Genomic DNA, 22849 nt, shown 5'->3' on the forward strand with positions numbered 1-22849 from the left:
CAAATTGTAATTTTGAGGATAGGTAAACACGCGATCGGAAGTGAATTTTATAAAAATCTCTGACTTTTCTCTAGATATTTGCAGTATCTACAACATACATAAACTTATTTCAATTACTTTATCGATTAGCAATATTTATGAGAAAGTTAACGTAGTTTGTCTCCTAAAACCGGAAGTTGACGTTTTTGTTTCCGGTGGAATCAAACATATTTCAAAACAGCGAAAGAGATGCAATAAACTGATGCAAGTTTTAATTTAAAAAAGAAAAGTTAATTTTTTTTATTTCTTTGACCACTTCCTCTAGCAAGCGGAAGTGACGACTGACGCGTTTAACCCAAAAGGTTTCGCCTACTCCTCAAGGTCTATTACTCATAAAAGTTTGGTGTTTTAACGTGCTCCGAGAAAGATCAGTTTCGAAACCTAGGCGGCCTACTGACAAGATAAGGTGATGTTAAATGTATTTCAACAACCTCGTTTAAAGTCAGCATTTCGTAAATGCTATGGTCACTTTAATGACCTTGTGTACAAATATAATCTATCTTTGACTCCTATTTTAGCTGACTTGTGGCATTCTAATCACTAGGCCTTGTTTTAACTAAATACTACTACGGAATATTCATCTACCTGATCAGTACGTAGCTCTCAGCAGGTGTGCCTGGTCAACACTGGATGTTTTCTCCTAGGCAAACGTTCCCGGCTCTGGAATTTCAAGGGGTTCGTGTTTTATTCCCTGTTCACAGTTTTGTATTGTTTATGGTTTTTTTTTTTTTTTTTGCTTTATTAGTCCCCTACCGGTGAAATCGGAGGGGACTATACGTTTCCTCCGAGTCTGTTCGTCCGTCTGTCTGTCAGTCTGTCCCACTTGGTTTTCCGCACTTTTTTTCGTAAACGCTTGCAGATATTGAGCTGATTTTAGGCATGTGCATGTATCTTGATGAGTTACAGATCAAGTTTGCATTTCGTTCCGCTTCATTGATTTTTGGCGAAATTACGACCTTTTAGATTTTTCAGGGTTTTCCGCAATTTTTTTCTAAACGCTTGCAGACATTGAGCTGATTTTTGGTATGTGATTTTATCTTGACTAGTTATAGATTAAGTTTGCATTTCGTTCCGTTTCAATGATTTTTGTTGGAATTATGGTATTTTCAATTTTTAACGGGAACCAGATTACACTTGCAGGTAGGTGACTAGTATTGCTAATGCAATACTCTCAGAATGCTTGTTGAATATCTGCAAGAGCACAAGTTCATCAGGTGCCCATACCATTTTATCATTAACTTCAAGTTGGTTGTGAAATTATGATGTTGACTGTTGATACACCGAATTCGATTTAATGATATACCTTGTGAATTTAAAGATAAGCGATTAATATGAATGTAGATCAGAATGTGTCGGTAGCAAGATTCTGATCAAATCAGTATGCTGTTGTTGTAAGTATCTTACTCCCATAGGTTATGGTTTCATTATATTAATTCTGACCACTTTGACAATTCTATTTGAGTCACTAAACATTATTTTTTATATGTTATACTTTAATTTTCAACGATACGTTAGTCGTGTTACAAATATACACATTTTGAATTTTTCCACTCGTGCTATCCCAACTGGTGGAGCATTTGTTGGACGCCTGTATGACGCTACAAGTCATATAAAAAAAATGTCAGGTTAATGTTAAGGTGAAGCAAGATATTGAGGTATTGGTGATAATTTTACAGTCCTTTAATGGGAATACATCCTATCTGCAGGTAGAACCGACAAGCGATCATAATTTAAAACTATTCACTGACTGTGCTGGCTCTCATAAATTGGGATATGGGCAGTCTTTAATTACAACTCCATGATCATTTTAAAGATGGTCTTATGAGTGGAAAGGGTCCTATATGTTTCAGGATATTATATTTTTGGTGCTTGTTTCATTAATTGTCATAACACTTGCTATTTGAGGCAATGATTTATAAGGTAAATGCGTTATACTTCACACCGATAACAAATTCCCTGTTACCATTCTGAATTATAAGACTTCTAAATCAATTGAGCTTATGCATTTGTTAAGGTTATTAGTCCTTCATGGTCCTTTACATAATATTCAGTTTAAAGGTCAACATATTAAAGGCATTGAGAACGTAAAATCTGACTCCCTTTCTAGACAGCAATATCTCGGATTTCGACGCTCCTTCCAAAAGACCGACCTATTACTAACTGCATTCTTAGACTCCTTTCTAGATATAATTTACAGGAAAGAACTGTGGAGTTGCTAAGCTGTCCAGTGTCTGAAATCGCTAGAAAATCATACATGGCTTCCTGTAGTCAAATCAATACATTCCGCTGTATACCAGCGCACTTGTACATGTAGTCAAATCAATTCATTCAGCTATATACCAGCGCAATGTAGTCTTGCCCCTGTTCCACAGGACTTAGTTGATTTATAGGGCAATTTTATACAAGCATTCTGTCCCATGTACAATTAGATCTTATATAGCTGATTTCTATACTCCCAAAATATGTGAGTCGAGTTATATATAAATTATGTTTATTGCAGGTTTCTCAACAGTCCTTTTAAAACTTCAGAATGAATGAGCTCGTCCATAGCTCTAGAGATCAATCAGGTTATACTATACAAAAATTATATGCTGTTTGTGTAACAAGCAATAAATTATTATTTTAAAACAGTTGTAAAGAGTAAAGAGACGTCAGTCTATTTGTCCCCTGCTCAGGGATCAGTTAGTCCAATTCAAATCTTGCAAAGCTATATGCATGCAAGACCTAATTTGCCAGTTTTTTCTGCCATTTTTCTGGCTTGCCAACTAAACGATATCAAAGTTAATCTGCATTTCTGAGAGTCATTTAGGCATAAGGTTTGTATAAACAACTTTACAAAACATTCATTTCAATTCGGGGATGCCCCCAGTGCATGGGCAAATGACCCTAGTTAGAAAGTCATTTCTTGTATGGGTAAATGCAAATCTTGTTTTATTTTTAAGTACATTAGGAAAAAGGGAAGTCGTATACAGAGAAATAAGTATAGATGAAAGTTCATATTAAGGTCCCTTACACATTTCCAAGTGTACAGATGGTAGGCAGAAATGGTAGGCGTACTTAGGACGGTCTCATGACTTCCACTAGGCTTACCAGTAGGATTACTGAACCATTTTTGTCATTAACCGATCATTTTAAGTACATATGGCAATCAGTTTCCAATGTTCCCTTGTATTTCAGGGATGTCATTACAAGGCAGTATATTGAGCTCACTCATTCAAGGTGGTATGGGATACCAAACGAAACTTCTCCTACATATCCATTTACCCAAATTAGGGGGATTTGAAATACCCTCACATTTCAGCATGTTAAATTGTAATTTTGATATTTTTTTTATTATTTTAATGAGAAATTCAAAAATGATTTTGTTCTTATAAAAATCCTTTTTCAAAAGCTTAATATTACAGGCAGGAGTTTAGTAATATAAAGTGTATATAAAAACAAAAATGACAAGAAACATGTCTTAGTATTTTTTTAATTTTCAACAAGAAATAAGCGTTAAAAACGGGGAAAACTTCATTTCTTGAAAACAGACGGATAACATTTTATGAAAGTCTACAATTAGAATGTATCTTAATATCTTAGCAAAGTGAAATAAACAAATTGAAAATATATATAATTGGAAAATATCAGATGCATTAAAATACTATTGAATTAAAAGATCCGAACGGGAAGAGTTATCCTTCTTTATTTTCCTAGGGTTGGAAAAACCCGGGTGCTTTTTCAGAAATGATGTGCATTTTTTCCCAAACTTAACAAATCGCACTTTCTTTCAGTGGTAGTTTTCAGCTTTGAACTGTTTTGAAAACAATGATGGACAATTGCTTTCCTAGACGTGACTCATTCAGAGCAATTGCATTCATCTAAAAGTTTTGGGACTACGAGGGGTGATCAAAATGATCGCGAACTATCTCTATATTTACAAAACCGCAATTCAGACCAGAGTGAAATTTGGCACACATATAGTCTTACTCATGTTCTATGTTTGTGCATCACAATGTAAAAATGACGTCAATATTTTGATGACTTGTGACAAAAAATGGTTGACTCAGTCGTACTCGAGCAACGAGCTGCAGTGAAGATTAACGTATATCTTGAAAATTCCTTTGCAGTAGCATATAATAATTTGTGCAAGATTTATGAAGACAAAAAGCTTGTCAGATGTTCAATCATTATATTGGATTAATTGTTTTAGTGAAGGAAGAGAGATGGTTAAAAATGATGTTTGTTCTGTTGCCCAGTGAAAACAAGCTGGGGGAAAGATGTTTCCTTAGTTGAGCAATTTCTTATTAAAGATACTGATAATTGCTGATGGTTCTGATAATTACTGATATTTACTGTCGTTTTTACTGTAGGTTCTGATAATTACTGATATTTGCTGAGAGTTACTTTTGGTACTGAGAATTGCTGATAATTACTGAGATTACTTCTCTGAAACCAGAAGATGTAAAAACAAGCCTAACACTGACTGAAAAGTGAGAGAATCGGTTGAAAGAAAGAATGATGAAAGAAAATCCATTTAAAAGAAAAATAATTGGTAGATGAAACTTTTTAAAGACTTTTTAAACTCTAGCTGTTTCAACAGCTGTTATACGTGTAATTAAAAAATAATCCTTTAAAGCTTGTCCTCGTTTTTTCTTTTCAATTCAGTAGTCGTAACACATTAAAAAAAGTTGTGTTAAAAGCAGTTTCAGAATAATTATTTCTTGACAACCCCCCCCCCCTCCCCAAAAAGGATTACTTAATAAAAAAAAAAATAAAAACAATAAATAAAATACAAAAAAAAGTTTGCAGGACGCACTCACATTACTGTGGAAATGAGCCTGATGGAAGTATTGCAGTAAAATTATTATTTAAAATTTAAATTCAAACAAGGAACAAGGGATGTTATTTATATCTAATGCTTATAATTGAAAGAATTATGATTACAGATGAGTAATGATTACAGAAATAAATTTAGAAAAAAGACAATATCCCGATCTATTTTTTTTTATTCATTTTGAGGATATTCAAGACTACTTGCAAGTCTTAGAAAAGTAATAAATACAAATGATAAGTATCTGTTTTCACTGATCACAACGGTTCCTGATGTAAATTATTTTCAAAATAGAATTTTAAAATTTCCTTCAAATAAGTCCATTACATGCAACAGATGTGTGCCGGTCGAGGCATTGTTCTTAAACTATATACGTATTCACTGAGTCTATAACTTGATCTTAATAAAATAAATCTAAATAATAAGTATTTCTCAGATGTAATGTTAAATTATATCAATAAGTATTTTAAAACCGAAAAGAAGCATTCCCGTCACCCTGTAATAAATAAATAAATATTCATGTTAAGAATCTACTTATCATACCCCCCCTTTTCTGCCTTTAAATGTAGAATGCACAATAACATGTACCCAATCTTGAGGAAAATAAAAGGATTAGAATCAAAGAAATATAAAGTTTGACACTGCATTTTTTTTATTCATCCCAGACCCTTGTTTAGTTCAAATTGAAACTAAATTATTTCTTCTACCCCGAGTAGCTTATAGACTTTTACACGGATAAACTTTTTTTTCATTCATTTATCTATGTGTTTATATGTATTAAATTTATTTCTTCTCAAAAAAGGCATCCTAATCACAAAAATTAGGGCTGAATTTTTAAAATTAAGAAATTAAAATTAATTATGAGTTTTACTCATTATCATCAAGCTTAGCGGGAAATATAAAAATAGAAGTAAACCCCCCCCCCCCTTGAATTTTAGCTTAAACGTTCTTGTTTACAATATCGTGTTGATAACATCATATTTTATACATTTAAATTCTTTATTTTTCATGTAATTGTTGCCTTTCTGTTCTTTTTGCATAAATGATCGAAAGTGAGATATATAACATAGAGAGATACATTTTTTAATCCAACTGTCACTTCATTATTGCGTAACTGATCGTTTGTGATATTCGGCGAGTCCCGGCCGCCGAGTGCCCTTCTCTTTCTCACTCACCGTGTCTTACATGTATATATACAGCAGGCTAAACTATTGTGTTATTTTCTCGCTACCGTACAGTGTACATCACAGCGCTTCCATTTGTGTACAATACCCATAAAAGTCTTATTACCCCGTCACTGTGTTCAACAGAAATCAGACAAAATATAGCTGTCTTGTAACATTTGGGATGAATAATTAAAATAATTCTGTGTTAAATTGAACAGGATTTTGAACTTTTTTCATGTAATCCAAATCTTATTCTAATATTCTGATGAATTTAATAAGCTAATTGCAAGAGAAAAATAAGTCACAGTAACTGTTAATGAGGGATAGATTTTGAATTAACTAAAAGTTAGAAATAATTCATACTGATATCAAACATGCTGATTCTCTGTTACATGACATTGTGAAAATATGATTTCATTTTCAAGTTTAATAAGTAATTTTTATTTGACGCCAAATCCTTGCATAATCCTTGGCTTATTTCAATTAACTCCAAGAAGACGCTACACTTTGTTTTCCTTTACAAATCAACTATAATACTTCCATGTGCATTCTACTTGTACAATATGTCCTCATTTACACCCTTCTGCAAAAATCATGGAAATATTTTTCCACTGAAGAAACTCAGCCCTAAATATGACACATCATTGATTAAGGAAGCCGCTATTTGGAGAAACAAATTCTGTTGGAAAAAAAGGTCCAATACGTCATTTTCAGGATGATTATAGATCGCGCCCCAACCCCCCTTTCAAAAAATATTTGCTACGAACTTAAATTAAGGTTAAGTTTCTTCGTGTAATTAGCCCGTTTTATGATATCCAACAATTAAAACATATTAAATATTAGCATTCAGATTAATTTTATTTATTTCAAGGACAATACATGTCTCTGGACATGTTCAGTCAAAATTATATATGGATTGTTTCAATATATGTAATGATTTGAAATAATTACGCTGAGGTTTTATACGTATCGAACATTTATTTTTTCCATTGATTGTTTTTACTGACAGTCATGAAAAATCTCTACTTTTTAAAAAAATATTTTTGACAACACAAATGGAATCATGATCAATGTATTCAAGAAACATTCTTATACTTTATGTGTTTTGAAGTAAAGGTTTTGAACAACTTGTACATGTATCCGATGAAAATCAGTAATGCTGTAGAAAATGTTCAAAACATTACAATGTTTGAACGGACTGGTGGTATATCGATCTTGACTTACTTTGATCCAATCTCTTACATAGGAGCGGCGGATCAAGAATTTTCTGAACCAAATAACTACAGTACTTTATATGGCATTAAAAATGAACGATTTTAATTTTTTTTTACGTGTGTTCTTTAGATCACTTTTCACTCATATTGAAACGCTATTATTTGCCTATTAAAAGCTTCAAATTTTGACCTGTACGCTGCACTTATATGTGCATGTATGTCAATAAATCAGGGGCAGGATCTTCCATGTTCAACTTTTGACATGTACTTGGCGGCATTTTTTTTAACTTAATTACGAGCAATCTTTCTTCTGCAAATTTCGATCTGTACTCTGCACTTATAAACAATGAGCAGAGAAGGAACTTTCTGAGTTTCTCGTGACTCTGCACTATTTGATCACCGAGGAATCTTATTTTGTGCCAGCACTTACTTTGACAGAAGACCGCGGTTTATACAGTCCCATCTGAAGGACCGATCTCCATGTCCAACATTACCGCTCCATATGTATAGATTAAAAATATGAATCAATTTTTTTGAAAATTGGTTTTATTATAAGAAACTATTTTATTACGTCCTTTTTAGGCCTATTAGTCATCGATTGAAATAATACAAGTAAGTCCTTAGGAATTAAGGAACAGAATGAAATGGGAGGGGGTTGAGGTTGGCAGGTTGAATCTTCTTACAGAAAGAGAAATTTTAATTTTTTTTCATAAATATAGAATTTCTTAAAAATGATTTTTTATGACAAAATGTATACTATCCTTGCTGTCACTCAAGTTACAAAAATTATAAAAAATATAAAAAATAAATTATAAAATTAAATTAATTTGTTTAATTTATTTAATCCATCCACACCCAGTCTATTTTTAAGTTTGCATCTCATGAACTTAAAAAAAATATTCTCAGTAATTATCAGCAATTCTCAGTACCAACAGTAACTCTCAGCAAATATCAGTAATTATCAGAACCCACAGTAAAAACGACAGTAAATATCGGTAATTATCCGAACCAACAGCAATTATCAGTAACAACAGTTAAAATATCAACAAATATCAGAAATCCTCAGTACCAACAGTATAATATCAGAAATTATCAGTAAAAGGTGGCACTATCAGTAATTTAGGCCAGTAGTGGGAGAATGTTGGCAGCCTGGATCACGTGATTTGCGCATGGGCAAAATGGTTTCAGATGTGCATTAAAATTGGAGTGGACTGATTTAAAAAATAATGAACATTTAAACCTGATTTTATTTCTTTTATGGAAGTAATTCAATTAGTTCGCGAACTTTTTGATCACCCCTCGTATATACAACAGCTAGCTGATTGATGACCAAACAGTTACTTCTTGAATTAAATAAACAAAGAAGACAAGCTCTAGTTAACGTAATAATTGATTGTTCATAATTCAGCACAATGTGAAGTTATCATATTTATCCATGCCTCACCGCACACAAGATGCTGTACAGTTACTTAAACAATTGAAATACAGCTTTTGTTAACAAGTGTTTAAAAACAGCAATGTATGAACTATCTTTTACAGGAGATTGCTTTTTAAATGTCCGTAGTGCAATTATAATTAAATTTAAATACATTATAAGTTAATTTTAAATACTTATATATACTATATATATATATATATATATATATATATATATATATATATATATATATATATATATATATATATATATATATATATATATATATATATATCAGTCTATTTTAACTAAATGTCGACTTGTGAGAATTTGCACTGAAATAGCTTCAAAGAGTTCTTTTAAACGGTATATCTACAAATTTTGACCCGATAATAAGCACTCATGCAAACAAAACAATACTTCAAACGGAAATACGTCATAACGTGGAGGTATCCCATACTACCTTGAGCAACATTTTTCCCATTCAGTAAAATAAAATATAAATCGGTTTAAATTTTGCTTTTGCCGAGGAGTACGAACAAGGCAATTAGCATTTTGCAATCCCTCTTATTCAGAATGCTCTTCCATCTTAATATTATATGCCCATTGAAACGTTATTGTAATAATCATTCAGTCCTCTATTGTTTCCAGACTGGGATCGGGTGCCTTGGAGGAGTAAGCATCCCCTGTAGACCGGTCACATCCGCCGAGATCCCTGTGTATTAGACGATATACATGTCACTCTTTAGACGCATTTCGTCAGTAATTTGCACGTTGAACAACCTTACCAATAATTCTAAAAAGTATTGTTTTTTAATTTAAGTGTTGGTTTACTTTAAAATTAATCTAACATATCTCACTGTCTCTGTCTTAAAGTAGAACGTTACGCAAAGGATCAGTGCAGTTAAGCTATGAGAGTTGGATCCTTGTGCTCTGCGAAAAATAAATTTCCGAAGTTTTTTTTTTACTTTTATATCAGAGTTATTAAACAAATTTTTTTATAGTTTAAAAGGATACATAGCAAAAAAAAAAAAAAAAAAAAAAACAAAAAAAAAAAAAAAAAAAAAAAAAAAAAAAAAACCTTTCTATTTAATGTGCTACAGTCTTTTTAAATGTTCATTAATTTAAGTTAGGATATACGTAACTACTATTAGGTAAGGCGTTAGCTTGCAGTGTTCAGCTACTAGCAGCCCTATAGAATGAAAATAAGCGGGTATTTGAAAAATTTTAATGATGATGATAAACAGATCTGTCATATCATATGAGCTTGAATCATTATAAAATGTGGCAAAATAAAAAAAAAAGTAGCAGATCAGACCAGGCAGTCAAACGCCAAAGAGAAGGCGAGTAAATGTTCCTATGTTAGAAAAAGAAGTCTCCGCATAAAATTGCCTATCCATTTTTTATCATGTAAATTTCATTTGAAACATATTTTTTTTTAATTATTAGGAATGAAAAATTCTCGAAAAGGACATAAAACATCATACAATCAATCAAATAAAAATACACCAGCAACGAAAAATGAAAAAAAGTTGATTTCTTCCAATTAATTGCACCTTGAATTTTACATCTACATGTACGTTCAAGTCCATTGGCAGCGCATGTGTTGTTTAGTAATTTAAAAAAAAATAGAAATCTGAACTTCATACAAATCGTTGAGGAAAATATAAATAGTTATTCTCTTCATTAAGATACAAAAACCCAACTAAATTTTTCACCACAAACATTTGCTTTTTTTCATCAAAGGCAGATTTAAAAAAAAAATGTTAAAAGTGCAAAATGACCGGCTGGTCAAATGTGATAAGTCATGTTAATTTAGGGCATTTTACTTTCATTGTTATCTTTCAATTTATATTAAACTAGTTTAAAAAGATTCAAAATTGTTCTACATCCTTAAGTTTTATTATACATTGAATACCTTCATAGTGACTACAGGACTTAGAAAAAATGGCAGAGTAAATATACCCAATGATTAAAAAACATAATTGCAAACCAAAAACAACAGCCAAAAGTAAAAATGCTATTAATAAAATATATCAAATTAATTAAAATCAAAATCACGACATAAAATAGGGGGTATACTATGTATTGAAAAAAAAGCATATATCAGGAATAATATCAGGAATACCGCAAGCCCAGATATGAGTAATAACACAAGGCATGTAATCAAGAAACTAGTAATTACCAAAATCAACACTTGTTTCAAATCCTCTGGTTCTTGCATATCTGTAAAATAATGATTCTTAGCATTTAAAAATAAAATGAAAATAATCCGGTCAAGAACTTAGAATTTAAAGTAAATTACTCCGGTTTAAACACACCGTTTGATTGAATAAAAAAAAAAATACTTTTTGTCATTTTAACAGGCAATTGGCTTTACTTACATCTCAGAATATTAGTTATTCCCCAAAGTAAGATTTCTACCAAATCCTCTGGTCTTCGCGTATCTAAAAATAAAATTAAAATAATCAGACCAAGAACTTTTATTTTAAAATAATTAACCCTGTTTTTAACATAGAGTTTGACTGGATAAAAAAATACTTTGTCTTTTTTAAGGGCAATGAACTTTGCTTACTAAAAATGAGTGCAAATTGATTTAAAAGGAATGCATTTAAAAGCAAAATGATATAAACGGTATAAACTGGATGAAAACAGCTATAACATTTTTTTTTATAAACGGCCTAGCGGTTAATAAAGTGTAAAAGGCACAAACCAAGTTTATACCGTATACATTGGGTATCTGATTAATCTGTTTCTTAGATAATTTGATACAGATAACTAATTCATAAGTGTTTGAAGTTGAAACAAATAATATTTTTTTATTATTCTTACCTGAAAGTGGTTGTGTGAGTGCTGTAGTTGATACAGGTAAAGTTTCTCTGTAAGATGGCTCTTGTTGAGCGTGCCTTCTTAATGACACTTTTTCAATTTCTTTGTATGCCTTAATCCATTTTCTGCAAAGTTGACATGTACCTGTTTGTTTTTTCCAAGTAGTTATACAAAGATGGCAAAAATTGTGCCCACATTGTACGCAGGAACATGGAATTCGAATTTCTTCTAAACAAATAGCACAGCTTTCCATTTTGAAGAGGAAGGAAAAAACGAGTCAGATTGGTCTTTACTCTAAACTATCAATTGAAAAATCTTAATTGAAAACATTTCAAAAATATGTAAATCTTAAACCAATTAAACTAATATAAAGAAATTCTATAATTGAACATAACACTTTAAACAGTTGATGCTAATAATTCACATGAATACTTATTCTGACACGATCTTTTCAAGGATATAAATATTTTTCACCCTCTTACTTTGACCTGAAAGTTTTACCCATTAAAAAAAAAAAAAATTAACTTTGTCCATGACTTTTGAACAGTTAGAACTAGGGCCTTCGTATTTTGCAGATGCATTCCTTGTGATAAGTCTTTTATTTAAATACCAATAATTTGACGTTTTGACCTTAATCTAAGTTTAAAAAACTACATAACATTGGTCATTTCTTATGAACAGGTCGATCTAGGGCGTAAAAATGTGTATTTCTAATGACAAATTATCCGCTGGGTCTCATATATTTGACCATTTGACCCACATTTAAAAAGGTTTACTCTTGGCCATAACTTTTGTGCAGTTGGTGCTTGGGGTTTCATAATTCCCAGACATTATTTATAACAACAGTTTTCATCTTTTGACCTTGGAGTTTGACTTGCATTTGAGAAACTTTAACCTTTGCCAAATGCTGACATACGGTGGCATCGGTGTTTCACAAACAAATTTTATTAGCAGAAGAATAACAATGTTATCTTGGAAAATGAAAAAAAAGAGTACTTTACCTTCCGTTTTTGATGTTAGAATCAACTTAACCATAACTGCTTCAACATTATTTAAAAATGAAACGTTCACACTGTCAGATTGTCAATGCAATGCTTGTCTAAATATCAAGCCAGTACCTTTAATAAATGCACCCCTTCTACTAAATTTGAACAGCTAGGTAGGACATTTAAAAGGTAAGAAAAGTTATTCAAATAGCTCGAGAAAGTTTGCCTTGGAATGTTTCTAGTGTCAATTTTTTCTCGGAATCAGACCTCATTATAACAAGCACAGAAGAAGGAATTCCCGTAAATTTATTCATTAGAGCCTTATCCTGTGACAAATCAAAAAATTATATCTATTCTGGTAATTCCAAACTGGGGTGAAGGAAAATGACTCATCTCTAGAAGAGTGACATTAGTTCGTGTCTTGAATAGCTTTGAGGATTACTGTATTATCGATGATCTATTAGCAAATTTCGTCATGGTTTGTGAAAATTGGTTTCTAATATATATATATATATATATATATATATATATATATATATATATATATATATATATATATATATATATATATATATATATATATATGTTACAGAAAATATGTGAAATCAGGAATTTCATGTATTTCCTAAACCGGTCAGTAAATACACCTATTTACTGACTGTTTTAGGAAATACATGTATAATTACTCAATAGACTAGAAAATTCGTGTCTTTACTGAAAATTTCAGCCAATTTTTCACGTTTTTACTGAACTAAGGAGGATGACTATGTATTTGTTTTAAAATATTCAATGAGTGTACAAATGCTACATGTAGTATGCTTGGTTTTAAAACAGCACTTTATAAGATTTTTTTGTTCAAAGCCGACATTCGACATAGATTAATTTTGATTTTGGGCAAGATTCAGTACACGTCTTTCTAAAATGCCGTTTGAGGAGGAACGCTTTCATTTATGGTATCATCATTGAAATATTGATATTTGCTCCATTACATTTTATGTATTAAAAAAGATTTTTTGGGATTTTTCAAGAGATATAAAAACTGTTACTTGTAAATAAGATGCTTAATGGTCTAAATTTGCTGTTAATAAACGAATAGTAACATAGTGTGAGTATCTAATAAAACATTTAAAGAAAAGTCAGTAAGCAATTTTGTTTTTTTTAATAAAAAAATATTTCTAAAATTAACTTTGTTAGTATGTGATGACCTTTTCACACGGTTAAAGTATGTCGTATAAGTCTTGTAATAAGACAATTTACTGATTCCAGAAAATCCAGAGCATTCGTGTCACCTTGACACATCTAATTCCTGATAATTTGATCTGTAGATTTAAAAAATATTCACAAATATTGCATTTTATTTTACTTAGTAAATTAAAAAAATCAAAATGATTTTCTGAAACTTTCTTGACAAATTTTATTAGATAATCACATTATGCATTTATTAACAATATAAAACTCTAGAAAATTTAATTAGCAAATAAAACATTTGTTTTGCATTTTCTATGAAAAAATGCAAAATAAAAATATTATATTAAATAATTCAGAATTATCGGTCGTTCAAAGCTGAAACCTTTTATAAAAGAGATGTATTAAACATTCATTAAATAAAAATTTGGTGCAGCATTCCTCCCTGATATTTCTTTTTGCAATCAAAGTTTCATAGAAATATCATTTGATACCAAGTTAAGAGCTTTTCGTTGAAAATCCTCTTCTTATCAACAACCAATTTAAATAAAAATACATTAATTAAAAAGACTCTGCTCAATGGGTTTAAGTTGGTAATGTAAATATTGAATTATCCGTGCATCTATTCATATTTTATGATTCCTACTTAAAGTTATCTCACAGCAAAAACACAGTCAGTAAATACGTGTAATCAGTATTAAAAAGTTCAATAAATAGATGTATTTCCTAACTGAAAACAGTGGTAAATACACATATTTCCTAGGCAGAATAGGAATTTTATGTATTTCCTAAAAATCAGGAAATGCATGAAATTCCTGATTACACATATGTACTGACATATATATAATTTGAAATCGTATATAAATTTTGGTATATGTTTCTTTTTTGCTCTTTTCTTAACTTCGAACTGCGAGTGATGAGTACTTTTCGACAGATTCTGACACGGATATATAATATATTATTGATACAGTGTATAAACTTTACATGTTTTGCTTTAATATGTAAATTCAACTGTCAGAGCTTAAAATTGTTCCAAAAATTAATCATTATTTGTTTACTTTTATTTCATACAAATAAGCCAAAAAGGTGTATGTCCTTAGATTAAATCTTTTTATGCGTAAGATGACACTGAATGCAAGTGCACGTACATGTAATAGCGTCAAAATATCTTATTTTTACATCTGTGACATAACATGTAGACGTTTATTTTTTGTTAGGATTTTTTCACCATTCTATTGAAATTTATTTGGAATATACCAATAAGTTTTTTAAAAGATGCATATTTGATAAAAATCCTTTACTTTTCATTATGTCTATATTTAATGAGCACACATATGATTTATCCAATCACAGTCTTATTATAATAATTAGATCTATAAGTTTTGGACAATGTGTGACATTCAATGTTGACTTCATAGATAGCCTCCAATACATATACTTCATTAAAGAATCAATTAATTTCATATCTCAATGAAGTTTTCATTTTGCACATTTTGTATTTTATGCTGTGTGATGCCAAATTCGAAAAATGAATTCTAAATATGAAAGTAATTTATTGGGTGTCGTATTTAAAAGTAACTTTTTTTCCCGTCAAATTTCATTGTGAAACATAGCTTCATGTTGAACATATATGTGAAAAGGCAATTATTCTTAACATTTACGACATCTCAAGTTAAAATTCTGGGACCCCATTCATCAAAAGTCGTAAATTTAAGATCTAACTTAGGTGTACTTCCGGGGCTTACACCATAATCAAGTCGGGCGTTATTTGCGTTTCACGGTGCATTATATGTAGAACAATACACATATACATTAACTTAAAGAGAAAAATCCACAAACCATCAAAAATGTCCTCATCATAAAAATTAACGTGGTTTTAATTATTAGATAGTGTAGACTTTTAGCTTTTCATAACCGTTTTTTCGATATCTATTATACTTTTTCAAAAGGAGATCTTGCAGTATGGCAGTGTTTTCATGGAAAAATGCAATAGGAACGTAATTTTTTGCCATGTAACGTCACGTCAAAAGGCAATAGAAATGACCATCGGATTATAATGTACCGATATATGAACACAGGACTTGAAATTAAAAACTGGGAATAGACATTTTTCTTATCAACAGCATAATCAATTGATGATTTATATTAAAAAGCAGATAAAGGTGTTCATTTGATATAGGAGCAGTCAATTCTAACTGGACAGAAATGCAAAAAGATGTTTTGTATCGAAAATGACTTCCACTACTGTATACAGTGTACGTAATTTTAGGTCTTTGAAATTGTGAATATCTGAGCTTTTCAAAGATCTAGATCTAAATACATTATCAGAAGAGAAGAACTAGAACACGTTCGCGTTATTTGAAACGACTCATATATTTGTAACAATCAATTGAACCCCGTCACTTTCAACAGTTGACACATTGAACATTTTTGATCATTTAAAGGAAAAACTGAAAAGGGTTTTCGTAGAATACGGAACTCATCAAAAACTTTTTAGTCTTAAATACGATTTTTGTGACGTAAAAGTGAATTAATTTAAAAGAAAATCACTTAAAACAAGATGTTAAATCTGCTTAAAAATTAAAAATCTCAGCTTTTGACCTCGCTGAATTCAAAGAATTCCCCACATTCCCCACCTGAGAATAAACAGAGTAGGCCTATATAATAAGTATTACCTGATTTGTTGTTCAAAATATATCTTTACTGCGAGAAATTAATAAAGGTAGAAATTTGTGCTTATACTCATTTGAATGTTTTATAGAAAGGAGCACATTTGAACATATTTTATTGTAATAATACATACAAAAGGATTGGATACAAGTTCTTTCAACTTAATAAATTCTCTCCTTTTTATACAAACAATGAATACAATACGATTGTCATAATAAATAAATTGAGATAATTTACGAAAATTTATGTTGTACATGTAATATATATGAAAATTATAAAGACACAAACTCTGAGTAATCTACCAGAGCTCTAACCTTACATATACACCGATTATAATGTTTATTGAACAAGAAGCTTTCATATTTGCTAAAACATTTAAGGAGCACATGTAACATTTAGATAAATTCTCACATATATATATCGCTAACCAACATACGCGTGCGAGAGATTCGGCCGCAACTCAACCTCGCGGAAAGTGTATTTATTAAAAAAAAAATAGTGATTCGTGGCAAATTGTAGATATAAATGATGTTTTCTTTTTTCTCATAACATATCATTATCGATAGATCTAGATCTATAGAATTTAATATATATAGGATCTTCCATGATTTGTAGTTGGATATGATTTTTATCCAACGAGTTGTGTGTTTTTTTATCCCCGAGTCTTGGCGAGGGGATAAAAACACACAACTCGTTGGATAAAAGTCATATTAAACTACAAATCATGGGATATTCTTTTTATCCCATGTTTAATACTTCACAACCAATGTTTTACACTGTTTTATATAGGACTCCACTTTATTTTACTTTATTACGCTAACGCAAAAACAATTGTGACGTCACAACTGCACTTAACTGTGGGTTATGAAAAGAATATATCCAATGAGTCATATTCATGGGATAAAGGGGTAAACATGGGATAAAATTAATTTAATATATGCTTTCTTATATGTTACTATAACACTCACCATTTCATTTTCACACTGTGATTTTTATGTGTGCAAATAGAGCAGTGTTGCGTACTAGGTAAACCAAAGCTTATGAATACGCATGTCAAGATAGTGATTGAAATACATGTACAGGCAAGAACATTTCACTTACATCATTTTACATAAACAAAGACTTACTAAAGAGGCCTTACCACAGGCAGCATAAAAGAAGAGGATCAAATGATCTCTATTGTTCCTGTAATAGGAAATACACGTATTTCTGTGGTAGGAGTGGCAGATGTAAAGTGGGATAGGGAGGTGTAATATTAAAAACACAAACACACACACTAGGTTCTATTTCGTTGCAGCAAACATAGCTGTAAATAACTTACAGACATGCGTTCAATTACACATTTCACGGGTTGTCTTGTACATATTCTACATTGCATTGACTATATATTCATGCTGACAAACACAGGATCTCTCCCGGTGCCCAGTAAATCATATTTTCATAAATTGTAGTTTTAATTGCATTCCATACTTCCAATGAAATCTGTTATAATTGCATGCATATGTAATGCACTTATAATTTAGTGTCAAGCAAAGTAAAACCCTCCCACCCCTTCTCACTGTGTGGTGAGAAACAACCAATCTCGGTAGCGGATCCAGTGGGAGTTAACATTTCAGAGAAATTAAATGAAAAGTAAAAAAAAAAAAGTCCCCCCCCCCCCGTTCCCACCCCACCCCAAGGACATACAGGTCCTCTGCATTTGGTAAGAAGAACCGTGTATATGAAGAAAAACTGCTTGCCAATGAGAAGTGTTCAACCCCCCCCACCCCATTCTAGGAAAAATGCCCCCTTTAGTATGCTACGGGTCTGAAAATTAACCCATCCCATGTATATTACCGGTATGTTTCAATGTTAAAGTGTACCGTCATTTGTAACGAGGGTTAACTTGACAAGAACAATTTAAAATACATAAGACTGCGGTTATTAAACAATTAATACATAAGACTGCGGTAATTACCATAGAGCTACATGACAGATTTTACTCGATATTGACATTAATGTACTCACGTTCGAATAATTATGATTTTTTTTTTTAAACATACATGTATCAATTTCCTTTTTCTTCTTTCATGTCAAAGTGTATGACAATTTTTTTTTTTTTACTTGTCATGTCATTTATTTCTTGATGACACCCACCCCCACCTGTTTTAAAAAACGATGCCCCATACTTGAATATTTTAAGTAATTTCTATAGGGACATCTAATGACATATATTTAAAATATGCGTTTTGCTTCTAGAAACAAATTTGAAGTAGGTCGCATAAACGACAATACGTGTTTCAAAGACAAATACCATCGACGTAAATAAAAGATATACAAGAAAATATACTTTGAATATTTTATTTAGTCAGAAATCAGACAAGTATCCTTCCTTTGAAAAAGGATGAAAATTACTTTTCACCCAGGTGCATAAGAATTATTTAAGTGAAATGAAATGATTGTAGGTACAAAAATAAAGATTGATTGCTACCACATGTATTTACAAACATGGTTTGTTTCGACTTGAGGATTAGTCAAAGACTAATGCATTTTACGCATCCGCACATGAATCTGAATGTTTAAATTTGTAATGATTTATTTCAAAAATATTTTTCCAGTTTCTAATTAATACATGTTACAAAACGACAGCAAGCTAGGTCCATAAAAGCATTCGATTTTTTTTTAAAGCAAAACCACATCTTTTATGGCGTCACAAATGACGTATATAATGAGTAACGTCATGTACAACATACATGATCATAATGTAAAAGTTTTTTTCCTTATCGATTTCAGAAAATGTAGGCGATAATTTCTAGATTCTTTTCCACATTTATCGTCTGAAACAAACAATCGACTGCTTTTCTATCACCTTGTGTGTTATCTATGGATTTTAAATGTAATATGAACCACCCATTAACGACTGATTATAAAAAATTATTGATTGTTGAAGGCATCAAAATAAACTGATATAAATTCAAATTTCGTATTTGCCACAAGTACCAACGATAATAATGGGCATGTACGTTTGTATTTGTGATATTTATACATATGGTAAGTATGAAAGTTGTTCTTGCCTGTGGCCGTGTCTTTGAAAAAAAAACTGTCGAAAAATCGATCGGCATTTTTATCGCATTTTAGAAACCATCATATATACCAATCGTCAGATGTGCCTAATGGCGCCTCATATTACAATTTTTTACATGTGGGATAGAAGTATGTTGTCCACTTACCTAATAAATATAATACCTCTCTTGAATCGATGCTTTAAATTTGTGTAAATCACGAGGAAATATATGATGGTTTGTGGCCATAGCTCTTTCACACGCAATAAAGTTTTCTTTTTTCAACACGGGCACACTCGTTACGGGTAAATATTTTCATTGGAAAACATTTCTCGAATAGTGATTGTTATTTTTCTGTTTTAATATTTAGCCGTAACGAATGTGCTCTATGTGTAAATCACGATTAACTGTGCTATTTGCGGTATTTTCCCGGAAAACCTCGAACCATGGTGAGGTTTAGAATTTAGTTTGTCATCATAAACATCCGGTTTCGACGGAAATGTTGCACATGTGAAATGTGTTAATGTTCTAGAGTGAGAATATCCAAAAACATTTATTCCATAGCTTTCTTTAAATTTTTCATATTTGCTAGGCCATATAAGGCATATTGTGGGTCGAGTTCTTTAAAACTACATGAATTTTTAGGGACCTTGTAGAAAACATGCTTCTTAAATCTAACTGTTATAAAATATTAACTACTTACAACATACCGTCTGATTAAACTCCAAAATTAAAGGACTGAGAAAAGAATTAAATGTTATTGTAAATCAATGGGAAAAAATATTTATTTTGGAAAATTTACATTACCCCCCCCTTCTCGATTTTAATTCAGGAAGAGAGAAAGAGGGAGAGAGATTCTGTTTCAATTTGATGTACTTGTATACGGTGACTGGGAATATGATGGACTGTTCTTATTAAGAATCGATAAAATATTATACTAATATTGACTGGGGTTGAGGGCAACATTGCTTATGTTAGCCTCCAAGGGATGAAATTTTGCCCAACGTGTCAACATGAAAAAATAAAGATTTTTTTTTTCCATTTCTTCTATGACATGACCTTGTACGCCATTCCGTTTATTCCTAAAAATTGTATTTATTTTTAAAAATGTGGATTCTTTTTATTTTTCCCGATAAAAAAGGCAAGCATCATCGACATTCATTTTGAAATTTTCAGAAATTTATCATTCATTGTTTAAACATTAATATATTGTCATAGGCATAATAATTGTTAAAATTATTTCCGAGTCAAGTTCCTCTGACAGATGATTCTTAGAAGCTTTCGAGTGACTTTGTTGCCCCTTGTACCTAAGTTAAAATCATCTTTAATTTGTATTCAGTATCAGGATATACTGACTTTCAAGTATATTTACGAGATCAACTGGAATCTTTTTCGTCTTTTGAACGTTAGCAACTTTTTTGGACGTGTTTTTTTTTTTTTTTTTTCAATTGGGGGGGGGGGGGGATGCCATCAGTGAACGAAAATTCCATCTGAGAAACTTGACAAGCTAAAAATCGTAATTTTCTTTCCCAAAGCTGAAAATCTTATTTCGGGGTGTGTGTATGTGGGGGGGGGGGGTGTTCCTTCTCGTCATTTCTTAAACTTCATAAATATGGCTCTCCCTACCAACCAACAAACTTAACTCTTTAACAGGGGTCCCAGGTCATTTTCATTTTTTACTTACTTTACTCTAGATTTGTACATAAATAACTCATTGCGGCGTAAGGGACTGAACCCCCTCCCTGACCCCAATCTTGATCTACGCATGTGGACATGGAGTAAATAAGAAATGGAGTTTTCTAGCAGGATACATTTTTAAAAGATCTACTTGGTTTTACAATGAGTTATAAAATTAGTTTTTTTTAAATATAGATATTAGCCAAAGCTAAAGAAGATAACAGCGCTTTTGTGGAAAAATTACACCCCCCCCCAAAAAAAAAAAAAAAATCTGTTGGGAAAAATAGTTTGTTTTTTTTTCCAAAAAAGACATATTTGATAGCTAAGTTTCTTTTCAGTGAATGACACAAAATGTATATTGTATAGTCGATTTATAATACCTCATACTCATCGATCAAAATACAGCATTCAAAGGTGTATAGATGCAGGAGTGTCAAAACTTAAGAGAGTATTAATAAGACAATCTTTTATGAAGAAATTTATTAAAATAAGTTATGTGAATACTGCATGTCACTCCCCGAGTGGTGTAACCCCCCCCCCTTCCGCTCCCCCAAATTTTCATAGTTCGTGAATTTGAATAATACATCGATTGTATTAAAAAGACTTCTTAGAACCGTAATTCTTCTGAAAGAATGGCTAGATCGCTTTCAAATCAGTAAAGTCGCTTTATTTTATGTTACTTTACGCCCGAACTTACGCCTATCCACGAGCAGACGCAAAATTTTGGCCTAACTTTAGTCCGGTGTTAAGATACGCTATTTAATGAAAAGCAAATCTTTGTGCTAGTCCCGACTTTACGCCGCCGTAGCGCTACTGAGCGTACGCCCTTTGATGAAACTGGCCCCTGTATATTAGATATGTTTGTCTAAATAACATAACAACTTTTTTGTAGAATTTGAAAATTATTATACATTGATTTGTTTTCAGTATTACAAAATTGGCCATTCAACGGATCTAAGAAAACTTTGTGACACGGAACCTCCAACCTTTGTGACACACCGTCTTATTCAATATCCTCATATTAAACCTTCTAACTATAAGGTACCCAACATGCATACCAACCATCGATGTCGTTTTATTCTAAAGTATAGTTCTTTACACACAAAAAGGATTATCGAGATGTAGTTTCCTACTTAATTTAGCTGATTTAATTATTTCTCAAAGTACCCAAAGACATTTCATGTTTATTCCATATTTCTTCGATTAATGCTTATCTACATCTCTGTCCTACTGTTTGAGCGACGCGTTCACAGCATAGGAATGATTGAAAGACATCATAATTGTAAGATTTAACATCATTTACATCATATTTTGCATTTTTCTGTAAAATGTTATATTATTTTTGTATTGTTTGTGTTATGGAAGTTATTAACATTCTGTTATTGCGTATGCGACGCTCCCGTTACCTACATGAGTTTTTGAAGTAATTGACGGAATAGTGAATTAGTATATTTAATAAATGGAATTTTTTTAACCAATATTTTTGTTCAGATGTATGCAGTATACAATTACTGAATGATATAAAGTTTTCATACAGTTAGTTGTTTCAAAATTATAAAAATAGCGCAAATTCTGCCGCAATAGTAATATTGACTTTCTTGACACCAACATCGTGCGCAACGTCATGATAAAAAAATCTCAATAATTTCTGGGAACAGTGATCAGTCTACAAAAAGAATTCTAAACAAAACTATACTCTAACGATGGTATAAAACACGGATCCCTCAAAATTTTAGAGGTGGAATCAAGTGCCTAGGAGGAGAAACCATCCCCCGTAGATAGGTCACAACCGCCTGGAGCCCTTTGATCATG

Source organism: Saccostrea echinata, unplaced genomic scaffold (genome assembly GCF_033153115.1).
Source record: "Saccostrea echinata isolate AGI-Se365-2 ecotype Australia unplaced genomic scaffold, CSIRO_AGI_Sech_v1 ptg000018l, whole genome shotgun sequence".
Lineage (NCBI taxonomy): Eukaryota > Metazoa > Mollusca > Bivalvia > Ostreida > Ostreidae > Saccostrea > Saccostrea echinata.